The 24186-nt window shown below is 34.5% G+C and overlaps 1 protein-coding gene and 1 long non-coding RNA gene across 2 annotated transcripts in view; one reads left to right on the forward strand and one right to left on the reverse strand.

Annotated features, from left to right (window-relative positions):
* LOC118275515 (uncharacterized) overlaps positions 1 to 24186 on the forward strand; it is a 197660-nt gene that overhangs the window by 145818 nt on the left and 27656 nt on the right. The gene's annotated exons all lie outside the window — the stretch shown is intronic.
* On the reverse strand, positions 14324 to 15713 carry LOC118275519 (uncharacterized). Its single transcript, XR_007705508.1, has 3 exons — positions 15587 to 15713; positions 14905 to 15072; positions 14324 to 14628 (listed from the first exon to the last, which is right to left on the reverse strand). It is a non-coding gene; the product is annotated as an uncharacterized LOC118275519 (long non-coding RNA).

Raw genomic sequence — 24186 nt, forward strand, 5'->3', positions numbered from 1 at the left:
TTTTCCCCCTTAAAAAAGGTCTCCATTTAACAAATAAATAGAATACATTGTACCTTCAGTAATTTATGAATGCTGAGTATTCCCTGCTATATCTAAGCTGATATTCCTTGCCAGCAAATAGTCGGCGTTGCCTAGCAACCAATGGTCAGTGATGTGCAGTAATGTTTCGCGATCCACTGCCTCCGCCACAATCCTTACTTAAGGCATCGAGGTAAGAAAATGTAGAGGAGGTATTTAAATGTTATATAATTCTTGTTCTATGTTTCAATTATTAGTAATATGATGAATATCAATATGATTAATGGTGTCTTGTATGCAGCGTATCTATCTTGCAAGAAACAAAATATCTATTTTAGAATGTATTGCAATATTGGACACAATTATTATTGCAATCTTCGCGCTGTTAATAAAATATTTTTAAATTGGAAAAACCGTAGCATTTCTTTGCTGTCAATCAAGGAATTGAACTCGAGACCCTTTGCTGGATAGTCACGCTTATCAAATCACCGTTAAAACCGACCAACGAACCAGTCTAAGAAACTTCAGTAAGAAAAGCTAAAACATAGCCTATTTAACTTAAGATTTTAATTTCGTAGTTCCACGTTGTAACCATTCCACACACGCGCAGAGGTATATGAGTAGCATTCCTTAGACATGCATTGTACAAAGCGCATACATATTTTATCGACTGATTCCTTAGTACAGGCATAAGCGGAAAATGGTATACAGAGAGCTTACAGTAAACAAAGTCCGGCAACGCACCTGTGACTCCTCTGGTGTTGCGGGTGTGCATAGTAGTACCATAGTAGGTAGTTTGTTTTAGTGAAAATGCTGTTTTAAGGCAAAGGTACTAACGAATTTTATCATTAACTAGCTTGTGCCAGTGACTTCGTCCGACCCGGGAATCGAATCCGAGACCCCTTACTCGGCAGTTGCATTCGGCCACCGAGGCAGTCAATTAAAGATCAGATATTGTATAATTAAAGGCAAAGAGTTTTAAGCAGAAAATTTTGATTAAAAAGTAAAATAAAATTAGTATTCACGAGCCTTGAATCCAATCAAACGAATTTTTCAAGTCGACGAAGAATAAAATCGGGGTCTTGACGGGGCTTGTTTTTGTAACTTGATAAAATTTTGTTAAACTTTATTACATTTTTCTTGTTGCTTATAATTGTGATTTATATTTCAGTAAATAAGTATTGGAGTCGAGAGTTTATTATAAAATATCAAGTACCCTTAGCACGGGTTTGTTTTACGTTAAATGATGCGCGCGTTCTGCGCTCATATTGGTTGGTTCATTCGTGCCAGCTAATCAAGGCGCTCTTGTTTCGATCTCGTTGAATGTAAAACAAAATCTTACTAAGGGTACAGGTCTATGCCAAAGTCGGTGTAAAAATGTGTCTTATTCAAGTTAACGAATAAAAAAATTAAGTAACTTCAATCAAATCAACTTCAGACTTCAAGTTACACCACGAAGCAGAGCTCAATATTACAAGCTCAAAAATAATCTTATTATTTAAATAATAATCATATAGTAAAATTTAGGAGCCCGGGGCCCGTGTGTGTTTATGTTAATTCCGTCCGTTCGCCGCTCGTTTTGCATAATTACCGGCTAATCACCGGTACCCGACCACCGGTCCACCTTCACCGACCACGCAGCTGCTCCTCACTAAATGCCTGTTTAACGTTAATAGGAACCCCTGAACTGTATTATAATTTAGTCTGCTAAATTCCCTTTGTGAATTCAGATATGGAATCATCTAAAATTAAAGACGTTGAGATGGCCTGCCGTCTCGTAATAATTGACTCATGGAAATTTTGCGATTTAGGGTTTGCAATTATATTATATTGTGCATTATATTTAGGTGGTTTAGGTACTGTACTACAGATTTTCTTGTAGGGGCGCATTTTTAGATGTAGCCGATGTTTATTTTTCAAACATACATTTCTTTTCTTCATTTTCTCCCTTCTTTTCTTCTTTGTCTTGAAATTTTCTTCCAAGATTATTAGAAAATTCTGAGCTAGTAAAAATAAAAACATGTATTGTAACTAACGGGCGTATGATATTGTGATGTTAAACTTAATACACATATCGTTCGATGCACGCTCTTTAATTTTGAAATAAAAGTTTTTGCTTTAAATAAATTATTCTTATTTGCTAATGTGCTGAAAATAGCAATGTAAGGGGTAGTCTTATCTAAGGGCTAAATTTCACCTGGAAACTCATAGTTTACGTACCAAAAAACTTATAAGTTAGATCTAGTATCAACATTAGGCCAATACAAGCGTGCGAACTGTTATAATCCATTGTTATCGGATCTCTCGCTTACACCTACGCAAGTTGTATGTGATAGTCACATTCTTTTACACATTTATAATGGCCTAACTATAATAAAAAAGATTTAAAAATAAAACTTAAACTCTATTTTACTGAGTAGAGAAATGAGTGAGGAAAAGCCGTACATTCCCAGCACATGAATACATTTGCATCCTTCCTCATGTAACAGATTATAATTCATGCGTTATCTAAACTCGCCAGTTACACTCGTTCTGCTCGCGCATTTGTTATGTTGATATACTGCAAATAGCATTTTTTTATAGGATAGGAAGGTAAATGAGCTGAACACCTGATGGTAAGCAATCAACACCACCCATGGATATTAGCAATGCCAGAGCCTCACTCAGACATTAGAACTCAACGCAAGTGTCGGTTCACGCTGATTTTCTGCTTGGGCGTGATATAATTCCGGGCTAGGCAAGACAACCCATTTGTGCCGAACTGTAACGATTTGTAGCACTTGGAGTTCCATTGTCTCTGCCTACCCACATGGGAGACAGGCGTGAAGTAATGTATGTAGCCATATGAAAGCCAAGTGGAAAAAATTAAACGTAAAACAACGCTAACGTTTTGTTTTCGCCGCGTGAGTGAGATAACCCACTACCTTCACAATTCTCAAATATCGCCAATCCTCTAATTCCTAATTCAAAAAGCTGGCAACTCGCTTGTTACTCCTTTGTTGCTGGTTTCCATAGCCGAAGTCAATTGCGTACCACCAGGTGATGTGTTTGCTCGTTTACCCTATTTCATAAAAAGGGTACCAGTAAGCCAATTACAAATCCTCTCGTGTAGATTCTGCGTAGGTAGTAATTACAATGCATTGTTTTTTTTTTAATTTATTTCCTACTGTTTATTGCGTCCAGCAACGTTTGCATATTTTTATGAACGGTTCTTTATTGGGCTTGTAAAATTTTATGGTTTCATTTTATTATGTGTATGTGTGTGTAAATGTAAAATTCCAACATAATATAAGCTCTGTGTCTACGGTTTTTTGGTGAAATTTTCGTAAGTTGGTCGCCTCGTCACTAAGCAATTTGAATTGACAAAATAATAATGGTCATTAATGTAATAAACAATGGCAGGTGCGTGCGCTGTAGATGCGTTTGGCATCCATGAATCGTATTCATTTGTGCACATAGCTTTGCTCTAGTGGAAGCGGACTCAGCTAAGCTATGTGTTTTATATGGAAACATGCGTGCTTTGGATGTGTGCTATTAGTCGATACGATCACATAGTTTCACAGCTAACTATTATATTTTCGTAGCATAGCCACATAGCACATTTCTGGTGGAAAGCACTCTAACGATGGCTCAAACTGTACATGTTAAACGAGTCTGTTTTGTTACATTTCTACTTATCAAAACAAATCTGACTTATTGGTTTAACGGGTATCGATGACTATAACTCAAGAGCTTGAATTGAGTACTTCCTAAAACAAGAGTCATTAACCATAATATGCAAATTGAGAACCAAACAACCTTATCATTTCTGTGAATAAATCACAAAGATAAATAGGGTTACCAACATTTTTTTTCGCAATATAGTATTTTTTTTAAACGTGATCCAAAAAATATAGTACGCTACAAATAAAATAGGTAGGAATGAATAAAAAACAGAGCTCTGCATTTTTTTCATGATTTTCCAATTACAATTATTTGCAATTCGTACATTTTTAACTGTACTATTTTGATTAAGCAAAATATTGTATTTTTGTGTACTGTACATGTCTTCAACAGTAAATAGTACAGAGCCTCGAAATATAGTACAATCCTATATAATATAGTACAGTTGGCAACCTTAAAGATAAATCTTGTAAATGATATACAAACGGTACAAAATAATGTATTGAATTAATTGAAACACAGTAACTCCAGATAGAATGTAATGGGGTATAAATTACACTGATTATCTGATGTGACACATGGCCAACCTTTCCACTCAGTCGACTCCCTTGGGGCGCGGGTGTTGGAGCAAGCGGTGCTCACATATACTTCCAATTAATTCACTCCCTAATCTATCGGTGATGGGAAACACCGACACACCTACAGATAACATGTATCGTGTGTACTTACATTTTAAATGGATGTGAATTTGATTTGTATTTAATTAAATGGGAAAATAAATGGTATGATATCAGAAAGCGCTTTCATTATTTTTGAAAGCACATTAATAGTTCTTTTATGATATTTTTTTAAATAACTTAAGTTTCTTCTTAGTACTTCAGCTACCTACCAATAAAAGTCCCGTCAAAATCCAACCATTTCAGAGATTAATCGGAACAAAGACATAGATTGACAGACAAAAATAAAAAACAATGTGATTTTGGTATAATATGTATCGTATGCATTTAGTAAAAAGCGGTTATTTCAATATTACAAACAGACACTCTAATTTTATTTATAAGTCTAGATAATATTGACGACATGTCCTCTTGAAAAAGAATCCCTCTGAAAGACAGATTTTCAAAATGCTATTAACAGCCACTTTACATACATTACAATTTCTACCCGAGAAGTACATTTATAAGTACCGTATCAATAAAACTCGATAGCTCAATACTCGTATAGGTGGATAAACAAACAATATGTGTGTTTTAACGACGTTTTCCTGTTTTTACTTGCACACGTTCATTGTGAATATTACGGCAATAAAAATAATTTATCATCGGTTTAAGGGGGGAGCGAAGAAAACACATATTGACTGTAATATAGTGGAGACATTACTGGAGTTTCAGAAGTATTTCTGTATGTAGAAGATATTTTTAGAATAGAAATGGGAGTATCAATCATAGTAATGGGTCTAAATCGATCAGGGCTGAGTACGATCTTATTATTAGGTCAATCAATGTTCACAGGAGATACTTAGGTGTAGTTGACAGTTATGAGTGTTTACATACTATTAATATGTACTTATAAATAAGACCTGATGGGACGATCAATAAGATATTAACAAAGTCAGGCACAGGAACCAAGGCATAAGGCTAGGCAAGATATAGCGCTTGAGTATTCAGGATTTGGCTCTCTCCCTCTGAAGTATTAGTTGTAAAATATTGTAAAAAATAGGTTATAAGTACAATACTTCACGGTTGTCTCTCATGTGGTAGGCAGAGACTATGAAACGCCAATGGCTAGAAATCGTACAAACCTTTTTCACTTCATCAAGTCATCAGTCTTTTCATGCATGCTCGTCGGTTAAATGGACTTATAATTTAGCCTTTCTTTAACAAAAATATGGTTATGTAAATAATACAAAAAATGCAGTTGGTAAACAATATACATAGTCTAAGCTAATAACGTGAAAACTGATTTTAAAATTTTCCATTTTTAGGCTACTATACGTAAATAGTTTTTCCGAGGACAACCAATTCCATTACCAATTCCTTCGTAGCTTTATTATAAATACATAGTTATATATTCAATTATGGTACCAATAAGGCTACAAATGCCTGGCCATTATATCTTAACAGCAGTTCAAGCTGAATCACTTCGTGTAATGGCGAATAAAGACTCATTACGTGTGCCGTGTGGAATACCAAACAGTATGCTGGGAAGTATACTAATGCTTGATATTTTCGTTAAAATATTAAGCATTAGTTTCATTAATGTGTAAGATTGCAGATTGATAATTAATTTTGTATATTTTTTATGGTATAAGCCGGTAGAGGAGCAGACGGATAACCTGATGGTAAGCAATCTCCGGCGTACATGGGCACCCGAAACATAAAAGGCGTTACAAGTTCATTGCTGGCCTTTTGGGGGTTAGGAATTTATGGGTTGTTTAGGAATCGAGGAATGAGATGATTGAGAAGGGGGGTAATTGGGCGTCATGCAACCTCACTCGTACAACGAAACACAACGCAAGCGTTGTTTCACGTCGGTTTTTGTGAGGCCGTGGTATCACTACAGTCGAGGCGGCCCATTCGTGCCGAAGCAAAGAGGCAAGAATGGGCATCTGGCTGCCGTGCAACGTGTAGCGGATTCACTTACCGCACGGAACAACTCTTTGTGTGATCCAGAGACTGTTGTTCCGGGTCTGGGTGTTATGTGTATGTGAACTTGTACTTATGTTTGCAAACGCACCCACGACACAGGAGAAAATCCTAATGTGGGAAGAATAAGAAAATAGAAATATCTACGAATTCCCACCCACTGCATGACCTTCATCAACAGTTATACCACATAATCCACTCTAATATGATTTAGTAATCGACTCAATCGGCTTCCACGAACATCATCCCACGCCACACGTTCCCTAAAACAAAGCTGATGCGTTTAAGCTAACTTCCAAACTTCTTAGTCAACAAACTATGTTTCGAGAAACTAATAAACACTGGCTTTCATGTAAACTGTTAATTAAAGTCAACATTAGGGGTGTAGTCGCTTTATTGGCCGCAAGTGTCCCACCAACTTGTATTAAACAATTATTAGTTGTAGCACTCGTGGCTCTGGCTAGGTGCGCTTGGAAGCTGTTTATAGGAAAGTAATTTATGGTGTGAGCGAATTTTGTAAGTAACTTCGTTTATACTTCAAGAAGTGTGAAGTATTTTGGTAGTATGTAGTAGTGTCAATGTTGGTTTGGAAATCGAATGCATTTTCATATAATTATTAGATTCTACAACATCTGAATGTTATTACCATTGTTGTCTTAACTTATTATAACCTAATATATGTTTTTTAAAACGTTGCCCTACACAAAGCTTTTCTCTTGTATCATGGGTACGCACCCACTACGAACTTACAAGTTGACATAACATACAGCAGGTACACAGATCCAAAATAATAATTTGTGGGCCGCACAAAGAGTGGCTTTGTGCGGGAATTGAACCCGCTCTACGTTGCGTGGCAGCCGATTTACTGCGCCAAGTATGCAATTGTAATTAGTTACAAACCTTTGCAGTATTTATTTGTTTAAATCCTCTAACAAGGTAATAATATAGGCGATTGGAGATCAAAGGTGACCTCATTTATGATTGAGATTATTGAGTGCTTAATCGGTCGTAAATAGCTTGAGATTACTATAGTATAGAAGAGATATACAGTCCGTTTATGTTATGCCTCATCGCAAGAAATGGGTTTTGAATTGAGTCGAAGCATGAGTGGTTGATGCTCTCTCAACTTAGTATAGCACATCTCTGGCGGAGTACCTTATTTTCAAAAAACACTTTTAATTCAAAAAGAAGAATTTGCAAACATTTCCTTAAAAGCTTTGTTTGTTTGTTTATTTATTTTGTTTGCAAAGTTGTCGCCAATTTCGGAAACCAGGAAATAAAATACGAGTATACAATCCTAGTTGATTCCTATTGTGTGTTCCTTAAAATCATTTTCCTGTTTAGACGGAAACCTAATTATTGCTTTTGGAAAGTAAAATGTTTTTCCGGGATAAAGTGTAGGTAACAATAATAATATATTATATTTTTAATTTTCCAACTTGGTATTTTGTGTTTTTTTTTAATTCATTGGGCGTGATGAAGAAATTAAAATTCGTAAGACTGGCTCGTAGGCTGACTTTCATTGGGGTAAGTAGGATCGCCAAGCTTTAGGATCTTCTTCTGTGTCGTTGGTGTGTTTACAAACATACAATGTCGCATACACATAAAACCTAGACCCGGAACAACAATTTGTGGATCACACGAAAAGAGTTGCTCCGGGCGAGAATCGCACCCGCTACACGTTCCAAGGCTGCCGATTGCACAGCCACCGCAACAACCGTACCGTCAAAACTATTTTTATATTATGCATTTGAATTCAAACAATATATTGACGAGAGGCTACTCTTGTCTAGTGACTTCTTTGACCTCTACTCACTAATTTACGACATTCGAAAATCCAATTGTTTCCATCACAATTACGTAAGTACTTACTAAGTACACACTATCCTTCTTCCGCAAAGTAAACCTCAATAAACCTCCTCAAATCTACCAATGTTCCAGCTCAGTTAGACTAGTGGTTACATCATTATGTACCTACGTACCCCGGAATACGATTGAACAAGTTAACTTTGACACAAATTCAATCGTCGGTCCGCCTCCGACCAATCGCAAATTAAGCGAGATTGTCGTACACAGTTGTCAAAGAGAGAGATTTATGAACTACGCCTGACTATAAATTGAAAGGAAAATGTCATATTTTCGTCTCTTCTATTTTTGGGGCAAAACGATAGTTCGTAGTGTATTTTTTGCTTTTATGGATGATGATTAATAGGGGAGTATTATTCATTTTATTATTTGGATGTCATAAATAAGTGCATGCACTTTTCGTTATGTTGTTGCTATTACTTGTAGGGACTGAGACAGGAAAAATGAATTATTATGTTCGGCTTACTCACGTAATGTTTTGACGAGGAACTCGACTAGTTTCAAGCCATGCTCATATTCATGAGTAGCATTTCGCGACACACGACGCGGGGATTGTCACGCTGCCACTCGAAAGTTACAATAAAATCACAGGAAAAATGAACTTATTGCTTCTGGTTATAGGTATCTAAATCTAAAAAAGCTATCACATTAGACTCGATTAAGTGATAAAAACTAGAAATATCATGTTAATCTATCACGCTTGTGACTATGCAACTAACGATCATATATAAGGTGTTCTAAAAGTATCTGCCACGACCTTAATGGGAGGTAGTGTTGTGTTTGAAGATTACAATAGTGAAGAAATTTCGTATCCCGGACCAGTTAATTCAATTTGAGAACATAAAGAAGTTAACATGGCTATTTTCTCAAAAGAGAGAACACTTTAAAATGTTTCATTCAAATGTAAAAGCGAAAACATAAAATATCACTATTTTTCAACTATAGCACTAAATCCCTTCATATCGTCCTTTCTTATAAAAATCCTTTGAAGTCTCACAGTCTCACAGTCTCACAAAGCCTTCTCCATACAATTTTGTTTCGAACGTCTGAACGTCTGCATTTCAATAAAATACCTCCTTTTTGTAAAACGTTAAATCGTTCTCATTCCTTTACTCAAGTTGTACGGACGGTAAGGGAAGGCTTTTGTATATATTCTATTTTTCTGGTACATTTACACTACACTACTGATACATTGTGCTGATAGGAATTATTTGTTGTCGGTTTAGATACTTTAATATTATTTTCATTCGTCAACAGTTCTGTGTTGAAATTGGTATTACAGGTCTGAATATGATGTGTTGGTGGTGATTTAGTTTGATAGTTAAAGTTAAAGTCAAATCATTTATTCCAATTAAACCATAAATAGGTACTTTTGAAATGTCAACAATTAAGAAAATAAATAATAGTCTGTTAGTCTGTCCGTCAGTGAAGCTAGGTGCTCGTTCCAAAGTGTAGCTTCGAATGGAGAAGTACAAAAATGCATTAAATACATGTGTATGGAAACAAAATATATGAGTAAAAACATGTTGATCCATAGAATATGTAAATATATATAAACACATCTGTTTGTTGAATAACAAATACACCAGATTTTTGCCGGTAAAAAATGATCGTGTAAAACTTGTAAAATTTACAAAAAATACAAGTGCAGCGGGCTTTATATAAATACATCACATTTTTGCTTTTCCAACACAAATCTTGTTGCAGAGATTTTTGTCATGAAATTTTTATTTCTTTCATGTCCTTTTTATTATTATTTTTTAAATAAAATTTTGGAAGGCTTTTCTCTTTGTTTTACGGAATTCTACGTATAGCAGTGTAGAACGTCAACTGCAATTTTTCAGATCTACCTACACTCTTGGCAAAAACCATTCAGTCGCATGTAAAAAAATTAAAAAGTTTATGTATAGGAATGAAACTGACATTCGACAAATTATGTCAAAACCGTGAGGGTTTTTAACTTTTCTATATTTTTATAATAACTATGGCGAAACATACTACTACAGCAGGCTGGGTGACATTGTCGCGCCTGCGCACGCTGCTCATAGTGTAGAGTCCTTCTGTGACTCGAAACTAGTAGAGCTTTTCTCCATTAACATACTTGAGTAAACCGTGATTTTTAGTTAACTGACTTTTTTATTCATTTGCCTTTAACAAATGCCATTTATCTAAAGAGTAAGCAATTTCATACACTCGGGTATCCGGGCAATATCATTACGTTAATATCATTTTCATTTTTATACATAAGAATAATGTCTACACAGTTATTGTCATGGACCAAAAAAGCCATGGTCTATTTCCCCTCAAAGTAATAGTTATGTTCATATTCCCGGAAGCGTGTCCGGGATAAGCAATTATCATAAACCAACCTAATAGTTATGGTTTGGGGGACAAATGAAGGAAACACGTGATTTACTTTACACAATTATGTTTAAGATTGATTGGGGTGTGGGTATGGGAAACGTGGCATTGAAACACAAGTACTTTAGTTACATATTATAATATAAACGGAACTTTAATGGAATTTAGATAATGACGAAAATCAGCATTCAAAGTAATAGGCTCCTGTTACTCCTTAAAATGCATTCCAATATTAAAAGATTTTTTCAAATATGTCATCTTAGGTTCATAAAATTACCTACCAGATCTGTCTTCTTTATTGAGGCCCAATAAGGGTCATTACACACATAAACGGCACGGACACTGAACGATGTTTTTTGCTTCGGAAGCAATAAAAATGAAATTGCTGTAAACGAGCTGTCAGCGCGCGGTCCACGCGTTTGCAGCCTTTTTGTACTGATATTGTGAAATATATCATAAGACAATAAGACTTACAATCCAAAGTTGAATGACAAGTTTATTGTTGTTGTGTTGGGTTGAAGCGGTGTCGTGTCCTTAAGTATCCTTTTTTTATCTGAACTTTATGCAGCAATCGATAATGCTTTAAATAGTAAACAAACACAAAAATATCAAAATAGTTCACCAAAACATAACTTAAATATTCATTGATTCCTTCAATATCGGATATTCTCATCGCTCCACTAAGTTTTCCTTATCGCAGTTCATACAACAGACTCAAGGAAGCCGATAAAGAGGTTTAGCTTCGACGCTTGTACCGACTGTCAGATGTCACAAGTTTCGCAGACACAATTTATTGGAGACTTGACTGTATTTGAATAGCTGGGTTTAACCATTTGGATTTATAGAATTCACTCCCATTTTGTCTACAGATTCAAAATAATCTTGTATTAAATCCTGAGAAATTTATTATAGATAACAGCTTTATTATAGATAACTCACCGTTTCTCACTATTTCCCAATTGTGGCAAATTGTAAGCCACAATTTTGAAATTATTTTAAACATTTTGCTGTATTCGAGTTGAACCTATCGATTACAGTTACTCTCAAGACATTCACACTTACCATCATGAACTAATTAACTATTTCGTCCATAATACATTCTACAAAACATTTTAAAAATTACAGTTACCTATTTGAAACTCGTATATTTCATTGATTAATACGAATTAATACTATTCATTAATCTTTTGACAGTTTGGTCAATAACATTCATCACTAGTGTTCCAGTGTAAAGCCGGCCCTTTCAATAGCTGTCATCAGAGCAATCGATTGTTCAGCTGTTCCAGAACTTTTACCATTGAAAAGTAGATTCTATCCCTCTCTCTTAGGGTATAAATTTCAATGCCTGAGCGTTCTATATCGGATAGCAGCAGCCTGTTAGATCTTATCCAGCATAATGACATCTTCATAAAATGGAACGTGGTTTGTCTTCCAAAAGGATAGGCAGAGTTCTGATTAGGTAATACTCGCTTTGCTTAAGATTTTTTGTATTGACGGTCCTCACGCTGCATTATAGCGGCCTCATCTAGTTACTTTAGAGATTGACGTGTAAAAGTATTATCTTGTAGCCAATTGGCAAAAATAAATATCATTTATCATACATAAAATATAGATCGATACGATTTCAGTCCCCGTGTTAATATGCATATTATACAATCATATTTATAAAGCAATTACACTTATCACATTCACACTAATATTATAAATGTGAAAGTTTGTTTGTATACATACAGGGTATGTGCTGACTTGGGTGAAAGGATAATTTTTATCCATCGAGAACGCGGGCTAAAGCGCTGGCAGGAGCGAGTAAAGCTTATAAATAAAAAATGAACTCTAAAATAAAGTACAATAAACATGTAATTGAAATGTCACCAGCGGATGTCCCATTGGCAATTATATCAGCATTCCATGGAACGTTTCTATCGAAAGCTTGCAAATCAAAATGTCAGGTGAACCATGAAATGAATACCGGAATCCTGTGTTTCCCACGTTTGAAGTGCTATGATGGATGGCCCTCCCACAGTGCTCGAGAGGGAGAGGGAGGGAGGACTCCGACCCGCATCACGTCGAGGGTCTAGAGGTGTGCCTCATTTAATTCTATGACAGCTAATTCAATTGAAGCCTCAAATTGGAGTTCCGGTGTGTTTTTCATAAGTTAATTAGTTCTAAATTTTAGCTTAGAGGTGTTGTTTAGCATCACTTTTGTTTAGTGGTTGGGTTTACAAGTATAAGAGTGACCTATGGAGTTTCTTGCTCGTTCCATAGGAATCTACACTTTGCAACGAGCAAATAGCTTCACTAGAGGGCTGGCTGTATAATATTTGCTTTAACGATCAAGCGTGGAGATTAATGCTCAAACCTTCTCTGTGTGAGAAGAGGCTTTTGGTCAGCAGTGGCTACTTATAGGCTGGTGGTGATGTGTGATGTTTAAATAGTGTGTCACGGAAATATACATAACACACATTGTGAATAAACAAGCTAATATAAGTACAAGTTTCGTAACAAAGAAGTGTAATAAAATTAACTTCAGAATATGTCAGTTTTAATGAGAGAGAGGATCTTTTCGCCGGAGTTGCAGTACTTTATAAAATGCTAGTCAAGAACTAGTTAAAATTGTAGCGTGCCGTAGTCTGACGCTAATGGAGTCAAGTCTTTTGTTTAGTTCAAATGAGATTTTCTTAAGCCAAGCTAAAAGACAAAGGAACTTAATAAGTTATTAAGCTGTGATTGCATATGTATGGGCTAGTAATCTAGTCTTCTTTTTGCTAATTAAAAGCCCAATAAAAATTATAATTTCTATTACTGATAACCTAATTTTACAAATGATCAATGCTCTCCTGACGTCCGCAGCAGAGTGAGATTTGTTCATAGCGAAATGGAAGGATGTATGACATGAATGTTTAATATTTTGCAAGAAGATGGATTTCTGATGAATTAGTTTTAAGTCATTGAAAAAATATTGTACTTGTTTTGTTGAATTAGTAATTACATAATGATGGTATATTATATCACTTTAACTGTATAAAGTGTGTAACATGTTTTTTCTACTAATCAATAAATCAATTAGGGTTTGTTTATTTTACCACAATTGATAGGTAAAACATATACTTACATTTAACTATATAGGAAGAACATTTACTTCGGCTCTGTCTTACTATAATATCTAAGGCTTAGTTGTAAAATCCCCGTTGTATGTAATAATATGTCTAAAAATAACATTTCGTCTTCAAATCATCCCAGATTTTTAATCTTCTCGAAACATAGCACACCAGAAAAGTTTTTTAAATTATATCTTACATTTACATAAATATGGAACCACTGTTCTCGTGTGGTTGAAGATTTGTATTCATTGTCCCTTTCTAACATATAAGTTTTAGGCTGGTTAGAAAGAAACAGCAATATTTTGAATTTTCATATTATCTTTTCAAGAATTACACCCGGTTTGGAATGGAACACGATGGAAATTATGTAAATGTTGGCTTTTGTGACTGACTTAGAGTTGTTTTTACGATTTATTCTACTGAACTAATACAGCAGTATTGTTTCTTTATAATTCATATTCAAATTCACTCCTATTTATACAAGGGAGTCATAACGTAACTGGTGAAAACTAGGTGTTATCTACTATATTATATCATATATGTGTACTCTGCCTATAGTAAAAAATCGTATGCGAACACTTATAGATGATTTTAAATAAATATATATTTGAAAAAAATAAAATAAAATGAGTATACTTTCTCAACTTTCCTATTAAAACTGCTCAGTATATTTAGTACAATTTGTATTTTACTAACGATGCAGGAAATATTATCAACATAATTGTCTTCACATATTGTAATCAAACTTTAAACTGTACGGTATTAACAATTTCAGTATATTTTAAAACAATTATTGTTATTTAAATAAACTAGATGTCTGGCAAGTTAACAGTCAAATTATTGGCTATACCGTTCAGGGTTCATATAGAAGTTAAAACGAGTGAAATCTTTAGACAAAATCAAGATTATGGACGAAAATATTAATGAGCGTATGTGGATCCCATCATCAGCATAACTTCATCCAGTAGTGGACGCTGTAAACAATAAAACGATTATTTACAAAATTTACAAAATCTTGTTCTTATCTTATACAGTTGGCTCATATTTGCTTTTATTCTATAAACAAGAGTATTTCTGCAGTTAAATTTGTTACAGCCAGATCCGCTGTTTACGCATAAAAACACAAGAAAAATATATTACAAGATATTTGGTAAATGAGCAGAGTGGTCACCTGGTGGTAAGCAATCGCCATAGTAATATTAGGGACCAGTGATTTGGGGATTTGGGGTGGGAATAGCTAAAATACTTACGGCAAGAAGTGATAGGTATACAAGGTCCGTTGGAAAAGAGCCTTGTGTAGCCAATTCTACAGTAGCATGAGCACTGAATCACTTGTATACAAGGGTCATAAAGAGTAGCGCAGGTAAGTCCACAAGGACTGCGGCATGCGTAGACCTGATCGCTGGGACAGCTCGTAACTGCAAACAGAAATATCAACCTATTACTAGTATACCAACGGAGCTGCGAACTGTCTAGCGGATACCTGGACTTCGGCTCGAAAAGTAGGCGTAGGAACGGGGTTGGTTCTTAGTCAGTAAGAGTCTGATACTCTCTTTCGCGTCACCCAATGTATTGAAGACAAGACATTGATTGATTCTACAGACACTATATGATGTGTTGTAAATAGTGATTCTAACTTATGTGATTGATTAATTAGTATGGTCTTTTTGGATTACTTGACGATACGAATTTTTGCGAAACGTTGCTTATGATTACGAGCATATAGAATGGCATAAAACTGGTCGAGTGTCTCGTCAAATAGTTATATGAGTAAACAAAAATCATAAAAACCACATTAGTTGTTTTATGAAAGTTAAATTACAACAATTAAGAGGTTGATTTAAAAAAATATCCCATTTGACCCTTTATCAACACATTACTCATAAACACAATAATTAATGAAGAATTAAACTTTATTAATGTTAGACTTACTTTGAGCACTAACTAATGTAGCACAGCAGAATAACAATATGAATAACTTCGACATTTCGACGGCACCACTGAAGTAAGTATGGCCAAAATCGACAACGGACGTCAATTTTATGCAAAGCTAATCTCATATGGTTATTTCAGAACTGTTCTTCAATGGTTGTCACCTGAATAAATATAATTATTATTCCGAATATTTTTGCTGCAGTAAATAGTGAGAATAATACATGAAAGTAACAATGAAAGATAATTACGTTTTTTGTGCGTTATATTATTTTATTTGTAATCTATGTAATTTTTTTATTTTACCTTCTTTTTGCAAACATGAATTGATTGCAAGGTAGACCAGTTTAATGAAATCGAAACGCGACCACGTTCGGCAGTTTGACTGGCCGGCTCGAATGAAGCGACTAATCACAGTACCGAACGCGCCCTCGTTTCGATCTCATTAAGTGTATAACAAACTCGTACTAAGCCTTCTGATTTTTAGATTTTGTCGGTCAGAGAAACTTATTTCACTAGTTATAGTCTTAAATTAGAAATGAAACATAAAAGGTCCTGTCGAGTCGAAAAATTCTGTAGAGTGCTACGTACATAGTACTGTATCGTCAGTTGTTCCTCAGGGTTCAATTATGGGTCCACTATTGTTTTTGTTTGTTCATAAGTATGCATTTTGTTTGTGTAATGAAAACTAATAATGATCTCAGGTCTCCTTACTGTAGTCGTTGTGTACAAATAAAGATTTGTTATGTTTAATATTATTTGAATTGAAATTGCACCCCTACTTAACGAAACAATTAAATTAGCATTTTACAAACGATGAAGTATTTCTTTTTTACATAGTTATCTTCATATTATAATGAATGTCTGGTGAAATTACCGTTTTGATCAGGTTTTAAAATTTCAGTTTATTTAAAAGAATTGAATAAATAGCATATTAAGTAAAGGAAATACTAAAACTGATACATATGCAATTCTTTAATTATATTATGAACGCATAATATGCGCGCTTGCTACCTGTCGTTAATGTTGTAAGAATAATCAATCTTGGAAAGTATAATATGTAACTCGGAAAACTTCACAGTGGTACTTTGCCGTTGGTAGGTTTCAAACCGTCATGTGTAAGAAGCGGGCATCTTAAACCTGCGGAGCACCATGACCCAAACATAATAGCTCACTATAAGTTATAAGTTTTACCACAATAAATGGCGGATAGTGGATGGTCATTTCGCTACAAATGTACCGTAGAATTGTTATCAGAAATTCGATATTAAATAAGTTGTTATCAGATTTCTATTTGTCATAATATAAGAGGTAATTGAATGGCTTTGTTGGCAAAATACCAATGGTTGCCAATATTTACAGATTCTACGTGATTCCGCGTATATGGAATGGAAAAGGTAGTTTGTGTGGACCCTTAGTTTTTTCGTTTGAAGTTGTGTTGGTACAGATTTTACGTTGAATGTCCATGTTCAATGTGCCATGTTCATGTCAAATGTACGGTGTTTATAACTTTTGAAAAATATTACTTTACACAATGTAAGTAAATGGTTAATTACACAAACATATTTTTATGGGATAAGACAGCACAAGTACAGACAGATCAACTGATGGCAACTATCTAAAGCCTTCATGGCAAACCGCAACATCAGACGAGTTACAAGTACGTTGCCAGCCAACGTTTTAAATAGCTTTCGTATTAATGAAATCATACTTTAACAAAACAATTTCGATATTTTCACAATCATATTATTTCCTACAAACAAAATGAGAGAAGAAAATCGTTGTTTCATTTTATACTTTAGTAACCTTTTCCTGGATTACGACGCAACAAATTCTTGTTTAAAAAGGGACGGCGCGTAACAAAATCAGACGCAGAAAATTTTCAACGCGAGGAAATTGAATCAAATCAACAATTTGTGGGTTCGCGTTCAAATTAACAATCACCTGTTCGCTTCCCTTTATTTCATTTGCTCCTTCATAAAACCCGTGGAAGACATTTAGATGAATAATGTCTTTATTATTTGCCACCTCGACATCTTTCCTTGTACCAGTTTCATTCTGTTCCTCGATGTCACAATGTCTTGCTTTTATTTCTTTTGGCTGCCTCCCAGCTGTATAATTTGATATTAAATATTTTGCTTGACATATTTTAACTTTGTTGTCAGTTTATGGTGATTGACAGTTTTAAATATTTTGTTTGTTTGTCAATTTCTGTATAGAGTGTGTAGTTGAACGCTGTATCTTGTTTTTAGTTCATTCAGGAATGTTTTCAACTTTATAATGTAATAAAATATATTCAATAAAATAATCTGCGGACTACCTATCAGGTTTATAGGAGCTCCAGCTCGTAAAAACAGAAGTAGGAACGGGTGATTTAGTCAGTAAGAGTTTGACACTCCCTCTCACCTCGTCCAAGGCGGGAGAAGTGAAAAATTATTTACCTTTAATGTTAATAATATTCCCAACGGTTAAAGCCTACTCTTCTTTATCAATAAGCAAATAAACTTCGACTTTTGAATATCAAAGGACACTGGCAAAGTAAAAAACATGTCAAGCTTTTGGCAAGCAAATAGTATGACGATTGGCTGCGTTAAAGTAATTGCTAACTTCATACAAAAACAACTCGAGCGAGCAGCGACTCACTCTTTCACACAGTTTTAGTTAACAAATCAAGTTTCGTGTCAATCGGAGAAAATATTTCTCACGAGAAAGACGTGATTGAAAAGGATTCAGGTAATTTGATTTCCTTTGGCACCGTTTTTTGAAAGATTCTCTGGTCTTTACTCTAAAAATAAGTTAAGAACACGTATCCAAGAGTGACGTTAAATTGCAAATTGTCTGCTATTTTGACTGCATGGTTGGTGTGCGGTGGATGGGTGATCGGCTGTGCGCAACGTGTAGCGTTTCGATGACCGCACGGATCAACTCTTTGTGTGATCCACAAATTGTTGTTTCGGTTCTGGGTGTCATGTATATGTGAACTTGTGTGTTTGTAAACGCACCCACGACACAAGAGAAAATGATTGTGGGAGGCAAAATTTATTTTGAAAAAATAAAAAATGTTTCGCTTGCACTATTCGATCAACATATTATTTATCGCATTGCAGGTTAAAACACTAACTGTTGTACTCAGAGATATTGTGTGATATTACAACAGTTTTCTGTCAGCAGTCAAAGACTAACCAAATTGTTACTATCCCATCCTTACGAAAATTTGATTATTAAAACGATTGACCAACATTTTAAAAGATAAATTTTAATATCCAATCTAGTTCATTTTAGAACGTCCGTACTGTTACATACGGCCTTATTTCTGTAACAGTAACAGCCTTTCCTTCCCTGCTCTGGTGCGTCCGCCCAACTGTTGTACTCAAAGATATTGTCTGATATTTTAAACATTGCAGCAGCAGGATTTACATTCAACACTTTTCTGTTTTAGTCAAAAGCTAACAAAATCATTACTAACGATTTTGTTATAAAAATTCGATTATTAAAACAATTGATCAAGATTTTAAAAGAGTAATATCCAATCCAGCATAAACATTAGCTCCGTACTTTTCATACGGCCTTATTTCTGTAACAGTAACAGCCTTACCTTCCCTCTCTGGGGCTCCCCAATGTACTCACACGCGTTGAATTTTAAACGGCGAACAAAGTTTTATTTTTCTTTTTAAACAATAAGTAATGGATTCCATTTTACTATCCGTATACAGCGTGTGTTCGGTTTTTATACTTCGTTGAGTCTTTTGTTTTTATACAGCAATGTATTGAAAATACTTAAGGTTCTTTTTTTCTTGTCTTTAATGTATCGGGTCCATTAACAGGATTTTTTGAGAGTTTCTGCATTGCGAATTGTAAGATATTGCTGATGTTTTTTTTTAAGTTTTACAAAAGGAAATAAAGACCAGCATTAAAGTAGGCTGCTTATTTATAAATCAACGAATTGTTTAAAAAAAAATAGCTCGTGATTTCACCTGCGTATTCAAAGGATTTATAGGAGTTTATATCATCCCATCTTAGACATGCATATATTTATTTATCAAAGTCAAATCCTTCTTTAAACGTACTGGCTCTTTCAGTTTCGAATTTCAAAAACTTTTAAAAGTGGCCAGTATCTCCATTCTTGGAGTCCGACTCGCTCCCAGCGGGCGGAGCAAAGACAAATGATATTGACTGCAACTTGCACGCTATAACATACTGCTTATTGTCCAGGACTTTATTGAAAAACTTCAAGAAAAAGTAGTCCTTTTGTTTCAAGTAATAAGAAAGTTATTGGGTTGGCTAATGAAATGTTTCTTGGAGTTTTGTTCTTGTTGAACAAAAAATGATTTTTATTTTTTCGCTTCTGTGAATTGGTGCGATTTATTAATATTTCTTTTTTGTGTTTGTTACAGGTAATATTGCTGTATTGAAAGAACACCATTCGTAATATTATTTGGTATGAATTTATGAAAAGTTTAATAAAGAACTTTATTGCAAGACTAGTAAGTACACGGTTATTTGTCTCTTACTCCCTTTTCAATAGAAAAAACATAAATCATATCATCATATCTTTTATTCTTTGCATTATTTGTAACTTCTTAAACCACATAAATTATTATATTCAGGAAAACATAAATCTAAAGCGTGGAGTCCCCCGTTCTTCGCAAGTGACATTCATTTCCCTTAACAAGTTACTAAGTTTATTTCGTAGACATCCTACACTTAGTTTCATACTTTGTTTAAATGTTTTGAAGACATCGATTAAAATGGAAATGAATACGGAATTTAAATATAATGTATTTTTGCGAGGCTCGTTTGAGAATCAATTAACTATGCATTTGTACATTTCAATAGCTTTCAAACATTGTTGGTAGGTGAACACCCATTGATTATAACATTTTAAAAAACACAATACCTATATGGGACGTTGCATTATGACGTCAGCCTTGTCCAAACATTGTGCCAAAAAAACATTTTAAGTACAGATATAATTCTGAACACAGTTTTTCCTTAAAAATTAACACAGTATCCCCTTAAAGCTAAAATCACTACAGCAATACAGCAGTAAAACTAAAAGTCTCATGAAGACGGTGATTGCAGTTTCAGCTTAGAAGAAAACAAAGTTGTTGTTGCATTATACATGTCTTGAGACTGGTCTCATCCGGGTTTTGAAACAAACAGGGCTCAGGGAATTATCAAACGACTCCGCACTTCACTGAGCTTCGATAGAATGGGAATGCACTTACGGATTTTATAAAAATGTTCGAAGCGAGATTTTAAAACGTTTCGTTTCCTCACTCGATTTAAAAAACAAGGTCTAGCACTCTAGTGGGTGCCAAAAGTCTGAGAGTACCTTTTGTTGCAACTTGAATGATGAAATGCGTAAATATGTATAAGGAAACGTGCATTAATCACTAAGTATTAATGGCCATTGGTGTTCACTTATGTTATGAATATCAACTGTATTTTGATTAAGTGTGTTAGTAAGGTGTTGTATCTAGATGCAATTCTAGCATCCTCGTTAATACTGATAATGCCGTGATTTAAAATATTGGCAATATTTTAATTAAATTTGGAAATCCGAGATATACTTTAAAGTCAATTGTACAATATAGATTGTAGGGTGAAGACCGACAAACATTTTGTTGGAAATTATTTATTTGATGGAAAACCAACAGCTATACATGGCAAACAAATAGTAGCAGAATAACGTTAGAAAGCTTATAATGACACATTTCAACAACCATTATGCCGTTCAAACAAAATGAAGCAATACAATATGTAGGATATTATTATGTATACTTAATTAAAATCTTTTTGGTCAATCGTTTCGACACGCACACAATTATATGGATTGTGGAGTAATGACAACACAGTTTCACAACACTGTGAAGGGCTTTCAATCAAGCAATCAATCAGTACAGCGACGGGCGACGGCTGTGATGTGTCAGACACGTGGCTACTGCGTCAGAGCACCAGAGGTGGTTTTATTGGTTTCATTTTATCACCTTTGATTCGTGTGTGTGTATATGTAATGACTTTTTCGACATAGTTGTTCGATTTGTCATGACTATTTAAACATCTGCTATTGTAACTTGTATTGTATGGCTATCTGAGCTGTTTGATACAAATATTCTTTATTAATTTAAGTACTTATTATTCAGTTGGAGTTTTAGTAGAGCATATTCTAAGGTCTTAAGCATACTTTGCACAGTTACAGTAGCACTATACATTAGGTAGTTATTTTTTGTAGTCAGTTTTGAAAATAAAATAATTATATCAGAAATTTCAATAGAACTAATGATTTACGAGAAGCTACATACATAGGTCAAGTTCTCTATTTATCTGATACTCCTTGAAGTAATGAATCACTCTGACCTCAGATGCCCGTCGTAGCAATCCGTAGCGAATGTTGCTACGACCGCGTAGCTCTCGTAGCGGTCTTGTAGCACTATAAAATAAACATAAGTACACGTTTAAGTTACAATTTACCACATTAATTTAAGTACTTAGGGAACACAGGAGCCTATTAAGTCGTCATGTGAGCCCGTCGGCTCGTTACTTAATGTTTCAAATGTTCATCCTTTAATTATGTAAGTCGTTCTGTTTGTACTCTCCGGAGGGCGCCCTGTTATTAAACATGTTCCACAATTTTCATAGTTGTGTGTGGAGCATTATAGGAGCACTCACCCTACAGGAGATTGTTACATGTTAATGTGAATAGAGAACATATTCTGGCTCTCAACCTGATCTAGACTCGGTTTAAGATCAAAATACATCTATATTTTTCTTGCTTTTTGTCCATGCTAGTAAGTTCTTTCAATAAATATGACGTATTAATCTATAATGAATGCTTAGTCTCTTGTTTATTATCTACACTAATCAACGAAATTGGAACGTCTGTCTTTGCATAACATTATACATAAGATACATACATACATACATACATACATCTGTCTGTCTGTTTGTTCTTGCAAATCTTTGAAACGGCTGGATCGATTTTGACGGGATTTTTAATGGCAAGTAGCTGATGTACCAAGGAGTAATTTAGGTTACTTTATTTTGGAACAATATTTTATTTTAGAAAAATACCAACTACCCAAGTTCTGTTGGCAACACCTTGTTATTTAATATACCTCATAATAGAGCTTGTCAGTGTTAGTATAATAGAAACTAATTATAATAATTACCTGTCTGTCTATTGCTTCAGGAGAAACATGTATTATTATAAGCTTTAAATATAAGTAATGATGTCTAAGTATTTGATACACCTTATTATGCAAAACTTAATTCCAAGAAAAATGTTTAACAAGAGAATAAGGTCACGAACAATTTTCTTTCAAAACCTAAAAGTTTTCAGACTCAATTAAAATGTACCTAAATATATTTAGTTTAGAACACAAATTGGCTTGTTCAGAACTGTATTTTTTACGTTTATTTTACTTCTAATAGATTTACGGCAATTAACTTAATACGTAACGTAATAAGGTACACGTTTATAATAAAGTTAAAATGGAATTTTATGTAATTTTAATTATATTTTAGATTTATTTGACAGTTTAAGTGGCCAGACGTGTGGTTATTAGTTTAGTTTATATCATTATTTTAAATATTATTATCAGCTATTTGATTATTATATTATCGGCTTACTCACATAACTGTTTGACGAGGGACTCGACTAGTTTCAAGCCATGCTAGAGGCTCATATTTATGAGCGTGTCGACGACAGTGACAATCACGGCGTAGTATGTCGCGGTATGGTGCTTATGAATATGAGTCTCTAGCATGGTTGAAACTAGTCGATTTCCTTGCCAAACAGTTAGATGAGTAAGCTAAAAACATAATAATTAATTTAGAATGTCTTACGAAAGTTATAATAAAATGATCAGTTATTTGGTTTTGAAATTCTCAATAATAATATAACGTCATGTTTTGCGTTTGTGTTGGTTGGTCTAATGTTATAAAATACATACACTTTTTCAAAAAGGTTGTAATTTCAACAATGACACTACTTTTCTACCCTTCCAAAAATACGTGCTACGTTACGTTACACAATCAACGTCACAAGTCACATTCCATCGCAGTAAAACACACACACTAGCTCAGAAAACTTTCCTTCCTCTCTGCACATAAAAGATACAATATTTGTCAGCAAATTCACGAATGCCGCAGTTGTAAAGTTGTATCCAGAAATCCCAGTGTACGTCACGCGAATTTAACAACTACTGCATTAAATATAAAATTCAATTTTGAGTTGTTTTAATAAGTTTCAGTACGTCAAATTTATATTCAAAGTTGTTCTGCTATGAAAACAGTTCGTCAACAAGTTTCGCTTTGTTTTGTTCTCGTCTTGTGTTTACTTGGAGATACAAAGGAGTTGAGGAAGTATCATGCAGGGTATTATACAACATTATATACTTAGTGAAGTGTGTGTAAGCCCCTCCGCACACGCCTACACTCGCACTCATTCATTATACTGTGCCAATGCCGCTTTGACATTGGGTATGTGTTTATTCTTTAAGTCTGGGAGAGCGATGCTTCGGTTCCACCGAAATGATACTACAGCCTCACAGAAAACTGGCGTGATACAAGGCCTGCGTTGCGTTTCGTTGTGTGAT

Source organism: Spodoptera frugiperda, chromosome 8 (genome assembly GCF_023101765.2).
Source record: "Spodoptera frugiperda isolate SF20-4 chromosome 8, AGI-APGP_CSIRO_Sfru_2.0, whole genome shotgun sequence".
NCBI classification, from domain to species: domain Eukaryota; kingdom Metazoa; phylum Arthropoda; class Insecta; order Lepidoptera; family Noctuidae; genus Spodoptera; species Spodoptera frugiperda.